Source organism: Charadrius vociferus, unplaced genomic scaffold (genome assembly GCF_000708025.1).
Source record: "Charadrius vociferus isolate BGI_N301 unplaced genomic scaffold, ASM70802v2 scaffold306, whole genome shotgun sequence".
NCBI lineage: Eukaryota > Metazoa > Chordata > Aves > Charadriiformes > Charadriidae > Charadrius > Charadrius vociferus.
In genome coordinates, this window is record NW_009648963.1 from 3,632,839 (window position 1) to 3,645,094 (window position 12,256).

Below are 12,256 nucleotides of genomic sequence, written 5' to 3' on the forward strand. Positions count from 1 at the left end.
CCGGGTTGTGGCTTTCTCCGGTTGGGCTGGAGAGAAGGGATGTGACAGGGTGCGAGTTGCCAACTTCCCAGTTAGTTTCTCCGGGTAAATAACTCCGAGATACAGGCTGTTGCATGTGGAAAGTAATACACAGCATTTTATAGCTGGCAGTGCATTAAAAATCTTTTTTTTTTTTTTTTTGTAATTAAAACAAAAAAAAAAAACCAAACAAATACGCTGTCTCAGATTCTTTAAGGCTTATTACATGGGCTTAACTGGAAAACAAAAATTGAAAGGAACAGATTGAGGAGAAGGAAAAGAAATGGGTTCAAGTTATGCCAGGCAAGGTTTAGACTGAGTATTAGGAAAAAAAATTTCACTGAAAGGGTTATCAAACATTGGAATAGGCTGCCCAGGGAGGTGGTGGATTCGCCATCCCTGGAGGTGTTTAAAAAAAGGGTAGATGTGGTACTTGGGGACATGGTTTAGAAGTGGTTTTGTCAGGGTAGGTTAATGGTTGGACTTGATGATCTTAAAGGTCCTTTCCAACCTCCATAATTCTATGATTCTATGAAAAGCAAGCTCATAATTTTTGATGGTTTCTCACTTAAGTAATATTTGCAAAACAAAGTATTTTCCATGGAAAATATTAGTGGTGAAAAACACCAATACTAACCACAGGACTGAACTGGTATTTTACACCTGTAACAGCCACTGGCCTATCTACAACAGTTGGCAGTACTGGCATTGTCACATGCAGCGCACAGCTATTCATCTTTAAGGATTTACTCTTTAAATCCCTTAATAATTTAGCATCTAAGAAGGAATTTACATTAGAAAAACAGCCCTTCTATTGCAGCAAAAATGAGCAGGGGAACAATTCCAACAAATTTAATCCTTTCTGGTAGAGTGCTGTCCCCCACACTGTTGGAATCAATTACTGCCAAGGGCTCGGTTTTCTTTCTTTCCTTGGATAAGATTCAAAAAAAATCATTGTGTCATGTGAGAACTGGCAGCAACTTCTAAGTCCCCCAGGTACACTTGCATTATGATGGGTGTTATCATTACTGAAAACAGTGGAATGAAGTGGGAATAAGCGGGCTAACAGATAGAATATAGGTACCTTTTTTTCTACAGTGGATAGATAAATCCATACAGCGTAATGTCCACATGTCACTATTCTGTGCTTTTTTGCTTGGGATTGGACTCCCTGAAGCTGCTTAGACTTTTTCTGTCAGAAAACCTAAGGTTTAACATCCCATCCTACATATTGTATTTGTTTCATTTCGGTAGGCTGCTTTTTCTCGGGTTTCTTTGCCTTTATTTGCTGCAAACTTTCTCCTTATATTCTTCCGCTTTCTGTCGTTTTATCTTTGTTCCAAACAAGGCTAAGTATCTTTCCCCTCTAAGCCATCTTACCAATGACTTTAACGACAGTAGACCCAGCTCTTCTTCAACGTGGGACTAAAGTAGGCTAATTTATCATCATCAGCAACAAAACCTCTGTAGTCTGTATGCCTTTACCCAAAAGGCTGATACAAGTTGTGTTTGAGTATATGCAGCACTGCCACCTGAACCGACATAGTCATTTTCATTAATAGCTTTCATTAATATTTGTCTGCTGAAAATGTTAAAATGAATGAACTTTTTTAAAAAGACCCAGTATTTACTACTTTTGTGACAGTCACGCCTATTTAGAGCTGAGAGCAGAAAACCGGGAAGCAGAGCTTGTGGTGGCGGTGCTGCAAAAGCGGCGGGTGCCATTTGCCCCCCAAACCTGGACCCCACGGCTGGCAGTGACCCAGCAAATAATCACGTGGGGATGTGCTGTCTGGGATCTGCCTCCTCACATACAGGCAGAGTAAACAGTTTTTCCCAGAGATGTAGGCCTACTGCACATATGGCTAATTCTGATTCTTCTTCCAAGGCACAGCAGAGAAGTACAGAAGAAGGGAAGGAATTAGTGTTACTCCAGTTTTACAGCTGGGTGCCAAGGCACAGTAAGAATAATAATCTCCAGGGAAGGCTAGGACTTTGCAAGAAAGCTGTGACTAAACGCGCGTTTCTCAATTGCTGTGAACCAGCCATGAGAATCTTTTTTTCTCCTTTTGATACACATACAGGTAATCTAATATGCAGTTAAATATACCTTTCCTAATTAGGTCATTGCTTTTTAGCAAAACTTTATAGAACCTTACAAAAGATATTTCTCCTGTAGGAAGGCAAAGTAGCGCAGAGGTATCTCTGATCCTTGCATTCACAGAATCACAGAATAGTAGGGGTTAGAGCAGACCTTCGGAGATCACCTAGTCCAACCCCCCTGCCAAAGGAGGTTCACGTAGAGCAGGTTGGACAGGAATGCGCCCGAAAGTGTTTTGAGTATCTCCAGAGAAGGAAACTCCACAACCTCTCTGGGCAGCCTGTTCCAGTGCTCTGTCACCCTGAACGTAAAGAAGTTTTTCCTCATGTTGAGATGGAACTTCCTTGTGCCCGTTGTCCCTTTCCTGTTGCTGGGCACCACTGAAAAGAGTCTGGCCCTATCCTCTTGACACCCGCCCTTTAGATATTTATAAACGTAGATAAGATTCCCTCTCAGTCTTCTCCAGGCTAAACAGACCCAGATCTCTCAGCCTTTGACTCTATTGACAGCTGGGGTTTCAAATTGCATGATATAATTATTTCTCTCTCCAAGTACCTTGCCAAAACCAGTGAAGTGGCCTGTTAGTTTCTTCTTCATCTTTCATTTAAAAAAAATAGAAATAAAAATCTTCATCTACCCATACAGTTTTAACAAAACACGACAGAAAGAATGTAGCTAACATACTAGCAAATATTGAAACCCTGTTTCCTCTCTTGTCTAACTACCCAAGCCTTAATATATTGTGGAATTAAACTTCAAAATGGTCTACAAGATAAGTAGGAATGGAGGAAATAGGAATGGGAGGAAAGATATTAATGCATAAATTACCATGCCATATATGTGGGGTTTTTACACAAGATCACGCAGATGTGTTTTTCTTCTGTATAACTGCAGATATAAGTTTTCAGTATAGGAAGTGTTATAGATGCTGACTCCTTTTCATCAAAGCATTTTGCAGGTTCTTAGTTTTTATCATGAGAGTAAATATATTAAATTGAAGTCACTGGTCATATTTCGAGCTATGGATGTATATAAATGGTCACTTCTCATCCTGTGATGGAGCTCTAAATGACAGTACAGTGACTCTATTTACATTACTATGACTAAGATCCTTGATACCATTAATCTTACTGCTATTTCTTAATGCTATATATCATGAAATGTTAATATTAAAAAAAGACCCAATCAAATTTAGACTGAAAAGTGACGAGTGGGTCTACTGATGGAGTCCCAGTAATGGTTATATTTCTTTCTTACATTTCTTTTTCTTATGTGCTTATATTCATCTGGATGCCATTAAGCCACTCTCACGTTTCCATCATGGCTTCCATGAGGAGGATTACTATCCGCTGATATTCCTTACCACCTAGTCAAATAGTTTATGGAAGCCTGGCCTGCATAAGCCAAAATCAGTTGGATCTGTTTAAAAAGTTCAGATTAGTGATCTGAGCTAACCTTGATGACTTTGCATAAAGCAAACTGGGATGCACACACGCACAGCTGCACTACCAGATTTTGGGGAAGGCTATCACTGGCAGGGGAGTAGCTAGTGGTAGACCCAACTGGCAGATCTGGGTGCAAACAGGACATCTATGCACAGCGAGAGAAAGCCGAAATGGAGTAGCAGCAGTGGGAGTTCCATGTCTTCCATAAAGTCAGAGAACAGAACCTCTAATAGAAGCTATAATTTCTTGATTTTGACTGAGAACAACCTAAATAATATTTTTAAGCATGCATATGATGCGGGTGAAAATCATGCTGTAAAGCTAGAGCAATCTAATGATTGCTTTGGAAGTGGTGTCCCTGCAACTTATTACATAGATAAATAATTTTATTCTCTTACCTTTAAAAAGAACAGTTTTGACTAAATATTCTAATATCCAATAAAATCATTAAAATATTTATTCTGTGTAGCTATTTAGAAGAAATTTATATTTTTTAATCTTAAAAGGGGGTAAACCACTCTTCCTAAAGGAGAAATGGGCCAGAAAATCTTGATGTATCATAAGCGCAAATACTTTATTACTTCAGCAGCTAACTGCTATTACACTTTAATCTCCTTTTTTCTCTCTCTTAAATTTACTGCTAGCATAAGAAATTAAAAGAATATAATAAAACATAAATGTAAATTTCCTTAGCTCATCAAATCCCTGAGCAAAACCAGCAAAAATATACAAACTTTTCACTTTTAGTTTTAACTTTCTTAGTAATTTCTCTTTCTTAGTAAATATTTAATGAATCCAAAGATAAGATACCAAATGTTATGATACATTCAGACAATATAAATGTTAAATTTTATAATGGCCCACACCTTGCAACTTTCTGCTAGGCATTGAGCCAATGTGGCTTGACTTCCATAGGATCTTTCCCAGATTAAGCACTGGTAAAAAAAAAGTACAGCAATCTGATATCACAGTCCCGTATCTCTACCTTTTCACATCTTTTGCCTAAGTTTCCATCCTGAACTGTGTCCAATTCTTTTTACTTGACAGCTCGAGGTATTGCCACAGTTCAGACGTGATGATGCTTAAGTCACGTGAGAAGACTACTTCCTAGTCCCACTCAAAATGCCATACTACTGATATGCATGATGACTCCCTAAACAGGCATTTCAGCCCCATGTCAGCTGGCAGCAATACTTTTATGAGCTAGCATGGAGGTTGTACCTCACCCAAATTATCTCTGGTCATGGAAGGGGGGCAAGATGTAGTCATGACGCAGAAGTTCTGGCTCTTCACACTTGGCGTGTATTTAGATGGCAATGCATAAATCCTGTGCTTTCACAAAACTGATTACAATAGAAAAAGTTACGTACCTCAATATTCATATGCAGACTTTTCAAAGACTCTGACGTAAAACATTCTCAGCAGCCAATGGAGACATCGTCCCAGTTGAAAAGTATACCCGAAGATCTGGATAATATTCTCTTCAGAAGTTTTGGGTTGCTAGACATTTCAGAAGCGGCACAAAAGCTATCAATATGTCAGTTATTCTAAGTAGCATTCTAAATAGTATACGGGTATTCTGGAGCCCTTAAAATGGAATTATATTTCAAGTTTATCCCTTTCCATACGGTGAAAATATGGCTCCCTGTATCTGGTAGGGTATATTTCTGGAAATTGATGCAGATATCATATTAACTGTGAACATGAACTATATGTCATTAGAAAATGGAAATTTTCTCATCACATGGGAAAACACCATTCTGATAACTCTGTCTTCACTGGAGGTCCTTAAACCTCATTAAAAAGAAAAAATCTTCCAAAAAGTTCAGTGTTTTAAAAATATCAGACAACTATATTTTAAAACTCTCTGTGGAAACCAAAGCTGAAAAATACTTGGCTGTTGTAATTCCACAGATGAAGCTCAACCATTCTAATGATTTGTTTGTTATTTATTAGCAAGGATTTTTCTCTGAAGAAACTTAATAATTTTTCAAGTGTTTTCACTTGAGAGAACATATTGATCATTTTCCAAACTAAAGAGAAAATCCCTTCATATAGAATTTCAAGACAGTTATTAACTGTCATTTGTAAAACTCCTGTGCATCTTCTGCAATGGAGAACTAATGCAGCAAGCTTCATTTCAAATTCTGAGATAGTCAGAGTGTGTCGCAGGATGGTGTTTTATGATGTTTGCTTTAATTTGCTCTGAATGACATGCGGTCTCAAATAGTTTGTGTTCAATGCCTCACACAACTATGGGATGCCACAGGTGGTACCAGGTCTCCAGCAGCTTATCTCACTATGCCTCATCAGGCTTCTTCGTACAACATGACCCACACCTGCATTCAGTCAGTATCGGTCAAGAGACTGTGTTATTCTGCCAAAGTGTTAAGTGGGACGCAGGTAGTTCCACTGAAACTTTCCTGACCATGTCAGTCCTTGTAGCCCTTTAACCTGGGTATGACCTCTTATTTATTTCTCCCTTTACGCTCTCAAACCCAGGGTATATCTAATGTGTTCAGTGCAACAGCCCTAAGATTCAATGTCTTTTCCCTGTCAGACAACTAAAATTTTATTTCAGACTTCCATGGATTTGCTCCTCAACTATTGGGACCTTCTCTTTTCTGTCCTTGCCAAGTGCTATCTTGTTCCTCTTTTCATCTACTCTGGATACTGCTGCAAAGATCGTCCTTCTGGCTTACCACTCCAAGTATCTCAGCCCTCTGTTTACATTTCTAATGAATCTGCTTCATCATCTACAAAATATTTGCCATCACCTTCAAGGCCAGTCCTAATATCCTACTGCCACACCAAGTCACTGTTGACTTTTGGAGAATTCTGAGCTGTTAACCTACTCAAGAAATAATGCCAGCTTTAGTTATTCATAAATTAGACTTCATTCATAAGAAATGTTGCTGGCTGTAATACAGCCCCTTGATATTCTGAAATATTACTACAACTGCTACAAAGTTTCTGTGATACATAGCGTGCGGATGCTGACATTTTTGAACACATAGCTATGGACAGAGTGAGAATTTTATGACACAACATGGTAAAATTTTCATCCAGACAGTGAAGGGAGACAACACATCATTAGTAATTAGAACTAACATGAATAATTTGAAACACACTCTGCTTTTTGCTTCATTTTTTTCTGCATATTATTGGAAAACTGTCAAGCTTCCTGTGGACTTTAGCTGTGAATGTTGTATTAAGTTAACTTGGTCATAAATATGATTAGGAAATTTATCTACAGCCTCAAAATAAGAGACTGACAGAAGAGTTCCTCCAGTTCAGCTGATGCAGCATGTGAATGTTTGCCAGACTTTTCCTCCTAATCCCTTGTCGGTTCATTAGTAGCTCACTGCAGACAACAGGAGACTGTTATGCCAATCAACAGTAAAAAGTCCCAGGAAAGCCTACCTCATACGCCTATGGAAAACAGCTTGAGAGATTGGAGGAAGACAGCACCTTTCATAGTTCTGCTTTAAAAAACCGAACCAACGACAAAATAAAACAGAACCAAAAAGTCAGGGAATCTGAAACCAATGTCTACTGAACCTTATGGACTGACTTCAGCACTACTGTGCTTTTCGGGTGTGTTTCTAGCCCAAAGGGTGAGCCTCTACTTTGCCCAGAAGATTTCATTAAGACAAATGATAGAACAAAAGAGTGACAAGTTCAATGTCTTTTTCCAGACTGGTTATACCAACATGTATGAAGGAAATAAAGCAAGCTGACAGATACACTCAGTTTCCAACTCTGCCAAATTAACCTACCTGGAGCACTATGAAGGAGCCCAACAAGTTTCTTCCTTACAACTTGACATTGTCTCTTAATTTTTTTTTCCTGCAAACCTCTACCATGTATGAACCTGATACAAACAAATCCACATGCCTAAGCAAGGCTTTTTGTAGGTTCAAACATCAGAGTCTTAGTTTTGCTAGGAGTTTTCTTCTGTTAGATGGTGATGCTGAGCCACCTTATTACAGAAATGCACTGAAGTCACATTAGGGTGCCTGAAGAATCAAGGGGGATCACCATTTTTCTCAAAAAATATCTTATAAATAACATACCAACCATATATTTAATAGTAATGTTTATCTCATTGATAGGCAATGATTGTTAATGGTTGTTTTAAGCCAGATGACAAGGATAGATGCCCTTTTATGTGAACAACTGTACAGAAACAAACACTTGGGTTAGCAGTCTCAGCAAACAGCCCTAACTAGTTCAGTTGCACATGTGGTCTTTACAGCATAGGTTTGAAGAACACTAGTGCAACAGTCCAGAGAAACATAAAGCAGTGACATTTGCTATTTAAATGACCAGAATATTTCTGTGCATTGACCACCAAGACTTGGAGACTTTCAACATTGTTAAAGTCAGCAGAGCTACTCTTAAATTAATAGGCAGGAAATTCTTCTTGTTATCTAAATTCTCTCTCCCTCTCCTGTCTTTATGCAATATAAATGCCTGTATTACTACTTCCATCCTCTATTATTGCATTCTTTGGTGTCTGGTGAATATTTTTCCTTATAAAGAAGTCACGTGCATACAAAAAATATGACTTCTTTTTCAACAGATGAGTAATTTTATTGGTTCTTTAGTCCTTAGCACTCTGCATTTTGAAAGCTGCCTGTATTTAAATTCAGATTTGCTGCACTGGAAAGGTTAGGTCTTGACTTATACGTTCTCCACTTGGGTCTAGAAGGTGAACACATTTCTGTGTGAGTTGGTAACCTTCAAAAATGGCATGGAAATTTCAGGAGCAAAGACAGACCCAGTGGAGACACAAAGAACAAACAAGACACTGAAATTTGTTTACATATTAATCTTTAGAAGTGTCAAAAGTATGTTGCTCTTTCATTTTAATATCTTACAAGAATTTCTATGAGAGGCCAGATAATATTTGCTTTGCTTTTATATTCACTGGCAATATATGATGAAGAGAGCTCTGAATGTTCCAGGGAGTTCAGAAATATAAAACAATATGAAATATGACATTTAATGAACCTCACTTGTTGAAACAAACAAAAAACAAGTATGATGCCTGCAAAGCCTTGCTACAGTTAGGTATTTCTTTATTTTGTGTTTCCTATTGCCTTCTTCTGAATACCTCATCAGTTTTTTGATTGTTGTTCTATCCCCATATTCTCTCTCACCAGGAAAATGATACTAGGATCTGTGGAAATTCATTGCTTCACTGGGAAAAAACTAGACTGATAGGCAACCATAGCTGTCTTTTGTGCAGTTTGCATGAGAAAGTAGAGATAAGAGGTGGGTGACTGTGATAGTGTGTCTATTCCTTAGGAATAAAAAAGAACAAAGAATGAAACCATTAAACCAGAGTTACGGTAATTAAAAAGGAGACCCATAAAAGAAGAGAGCAGTCACAGATAGATCTGGTATGGTCACTTCAGGTCTCTGAATGGCCCAGGTCTGCCATGTTTAAAGCACAGACTGTCATGAAACAAAGACAAACCAAGCTTTTTCTGTGAGGGTTTTTGCTACCATTATTAGCACCACTAGCATTACAGCATATAAGAGAGCCCATATGTTCTTGTCGTCTGTTGAAAACACAAAAAGGCCTACTCAGGTAGCAAGGTTGGGCACTGTAAGGACAGCAGAGGATGCGTGTGGTGCATGATGGCCCAGTAAAACTCCAGCTGTCTGTCAGTTTACATGACAGAGAAAGTATTAATTTCCACAGGCTGTCAGGTGATTAAAACACTCTGCAGAGTAAAACAAACAAAAAAAATTTAATACGTTCCTTCACATGGATGGACTTAAAATATATTTGAAGCAAGTAGATTGTGTCTGTGCTCTCTGAAATTGTGCTAGACAGGTGAAAAACAAAGTAATTTAAAGAGCTCCAGACCAATATTTTGAAATTACCTCCAAAACCAGTGAAGCCTAAATCTGAACAGAGCTAAAGAAAGAGCAGTATGGAAGAAGGAAAAGAGATTCTGAAACGCTTTCTTTTCCCCAATTTGGGAACCAGACAGGGTTCAAATGGCATCCTAAGACTGCTATGTAGAAATTAATTTTAGAATATAATTTAGATTCAGCCATGAATATAGCCTTATCAGAGGACAGCAGAACTGTGAAATTAAATATATACATATCTATATACAAAACATGGAAGTGGCTGAGGTAACAGTGATTCACATCTTATATTCTTCTTTAGCATTATCAATATGGTTTGAACACCAAATTGTGCCCTCAAAACTTCAGCCATTCTTTGGGTTTTCTTCCCTGTGAGGAATATCCCTCTGACATATTTCCAGTGTTTTGCATCAGAAGAGAAAACTTGAGCTCCGTATTCAAAGCAAACAGCAGGGTCTGGCAGAGGGACCCCCTGGGAGCAGAAGTCGTTGCCAGAAGAGAGCTCTTCTGCAGAAATGTAATGGAGCAGTACTGATGGCTGCAGTGGAGTCCACCACTTCTTTTCAGTCTTGCCGCGTAAGAGGAAAGCAGCCCATAGGAAGACGGCAAGATGAGTTTGCTTCTGTTTCCCACTATCCACCTTTTCCACAATGTAGGCTCCACTGCTTCCACAGGGAAAGGAACCTGCAGAGCTGAGCTGTGGTACACATCCATCCAAACACTACATAGGATCCCCACAATATCCTATTGCATGTCTTCCACCCCCCAACAATAGAACCAGGCTCAGGATTTTTCCCATGGTTATACCTCTAGAAACCCCACAAACCTAAATCCATGACTTTTTGATGCCTGTTTTGCAATCTGCTTGCCATGGCCTGGGGGCTTGACTATTTCCATGCTGGCAGAGTTTTGTGTGGCTTCATTTTTGAAGCAGTATTTTCATATCATTGCTTGCAGCACTTTTCATTTCAGTATAATTTTTCTTCATCTTCTCTGGCTGTTTCATATCTTTGCACTATTTCCCGCTGACATTGCCAATCATTAATGGCATGGGTCATTCTGTAGCTTCCTCTGTTCTCCTTTGTCCCTAGCACCAACCACTTGAAATATGAGCATCAAATTACAAGGAGAAGGTTTGCCTCTGCTTTTTTTAGGGTCTTTTCTGAACTGTTATTGCAGTAAAGACTACCTTGCAGTTGAGCCACCGATTACTGTATTTTGACAATTAAGTTGTGTGTCAAGCAACAGTGATCTCAGACCAGTTCTTTATCTGTGTCACACATTACCATCCCTTCCTGTTTGGTATCTCACTGTCAAAGTGAAATATCAGTGTAATCTTTTCTACACTGCAAAGCAATGGATGGATCTGAAATATGGCACAGTAAAACAAAGCATCCTCCTTGAATTTATCAAAATACAAACCCATACATTCACTCCTCAGTGAATAACATATTGGTATGAACTGCATGTGATGTTCTACCCATTCAGTATTAGGATTCTATTCTATTGTCTATGCTCCACTACGGCTGCGTGTACCATCTTCAATATATTACCAATGATGCCCTAACAAACTACTTTGCTGTGGCTTTCCACCATGATCTTTTTGATAGTTCTGTCATTTCTATATAGGGAGTTTCTTCATATTTTCAAAAAACATACAAACAGATACAGTATGCTGGGTTTGACTACAGGAAGAAGTGAACTTCCATCACGTTTTTTCACAGATCCATTTACATTGTATCCTTGCTAGGTGGTCTTACAACATGTCAGTTAAGTAAGACTCTAGCAAGTACAGGATAAAATGCTACAAAAGAAAGCCCAGGATGTACCTTTTTTGCTTAATAATATATTTAACCCAACTGCTAGCCTCTGTAAAAATAATGGTGTGCCTTGTTCTGGTAAACGTAGGGAAAATAGCAAAGAATTCTTTGATGCAATGTTCAGAGGGTACCCAGAATGACTTTTAAAACTATGCTATAGTCCCTATAACTGGTAAGCTGTGAATCATAGGTACAAAAGTCTGTGTAGTCTAGAAGTATGATGATATGACGGAAAGCTAAATGTTTGTGTGCCAGCGCTAACAATATTAAGTTTGTGATCTCTGAATAATGCTGATCCTCCTTCTCAATGAGATGTTAATTACCGTGTTTAGTAGTTGCTTAGTAATAGTGGCTTTGAAAAGTCATCAATATTAGGCATTTCATAGCTTCTCATTTAAAAAACTAAAATCAAGTGGACAGTAAAAGAACTAAACATTTGGCATATCACAACCTGATACTTAACTAAGAATGAGAGCTTTCAAGATATTCCTACAATCAAAGAAGTTCTGTAGGCAGGGAAGGTCAGCATACTGTATGGGTTTTTTTCCTTTTATATGGGGGTAATTTTCAATGAACCACAATAAATTCAGAGACATTTTGTAAAACTGCATAATTTGCAGGGAATCATTCCTCATTCTGATGACTTACATTGGTGAAACTTGTTCTGTGCATGAAGCTTTGAAATCTGTCTTATTCCCAAATCACTACTTCATACTATTGCAAAAGTAGTAGAAGTGTCAAGTTAAAAATTTAATATAATAATTATCTGAGACCAGAGCAATATTTTAGTGATCACCATCAGAAGTGGACCTAGCTCTGCTGAGAGTTACATACATGTAGGCTTTACATTTCAAGTTTCAAAAATGGGATCACTGAAGTTGAATGAACCTTTAGAAAACATGGCCTATGCAAGACAACAATAACAAAACAAAAATATTCATTTGGGAAAGAAAACTTAAACTAGAGCTGGCAAAAAATAGTCT

General features: G+C 38.3%; 1 protein-coding gene across 1 annotated transcript in view; it reads right to left on the minus strand.

Moving 5' to 3' along the window:
• The window catches only part of KCNIP4 (Kv channel interacting protein 4), a 345,478-nt gene that overhangs the window by 227,297 nt on the left and 105,925 nt on the right, over nt 1–12,256 (minus strand). The window lies entirely within an intron of this gene.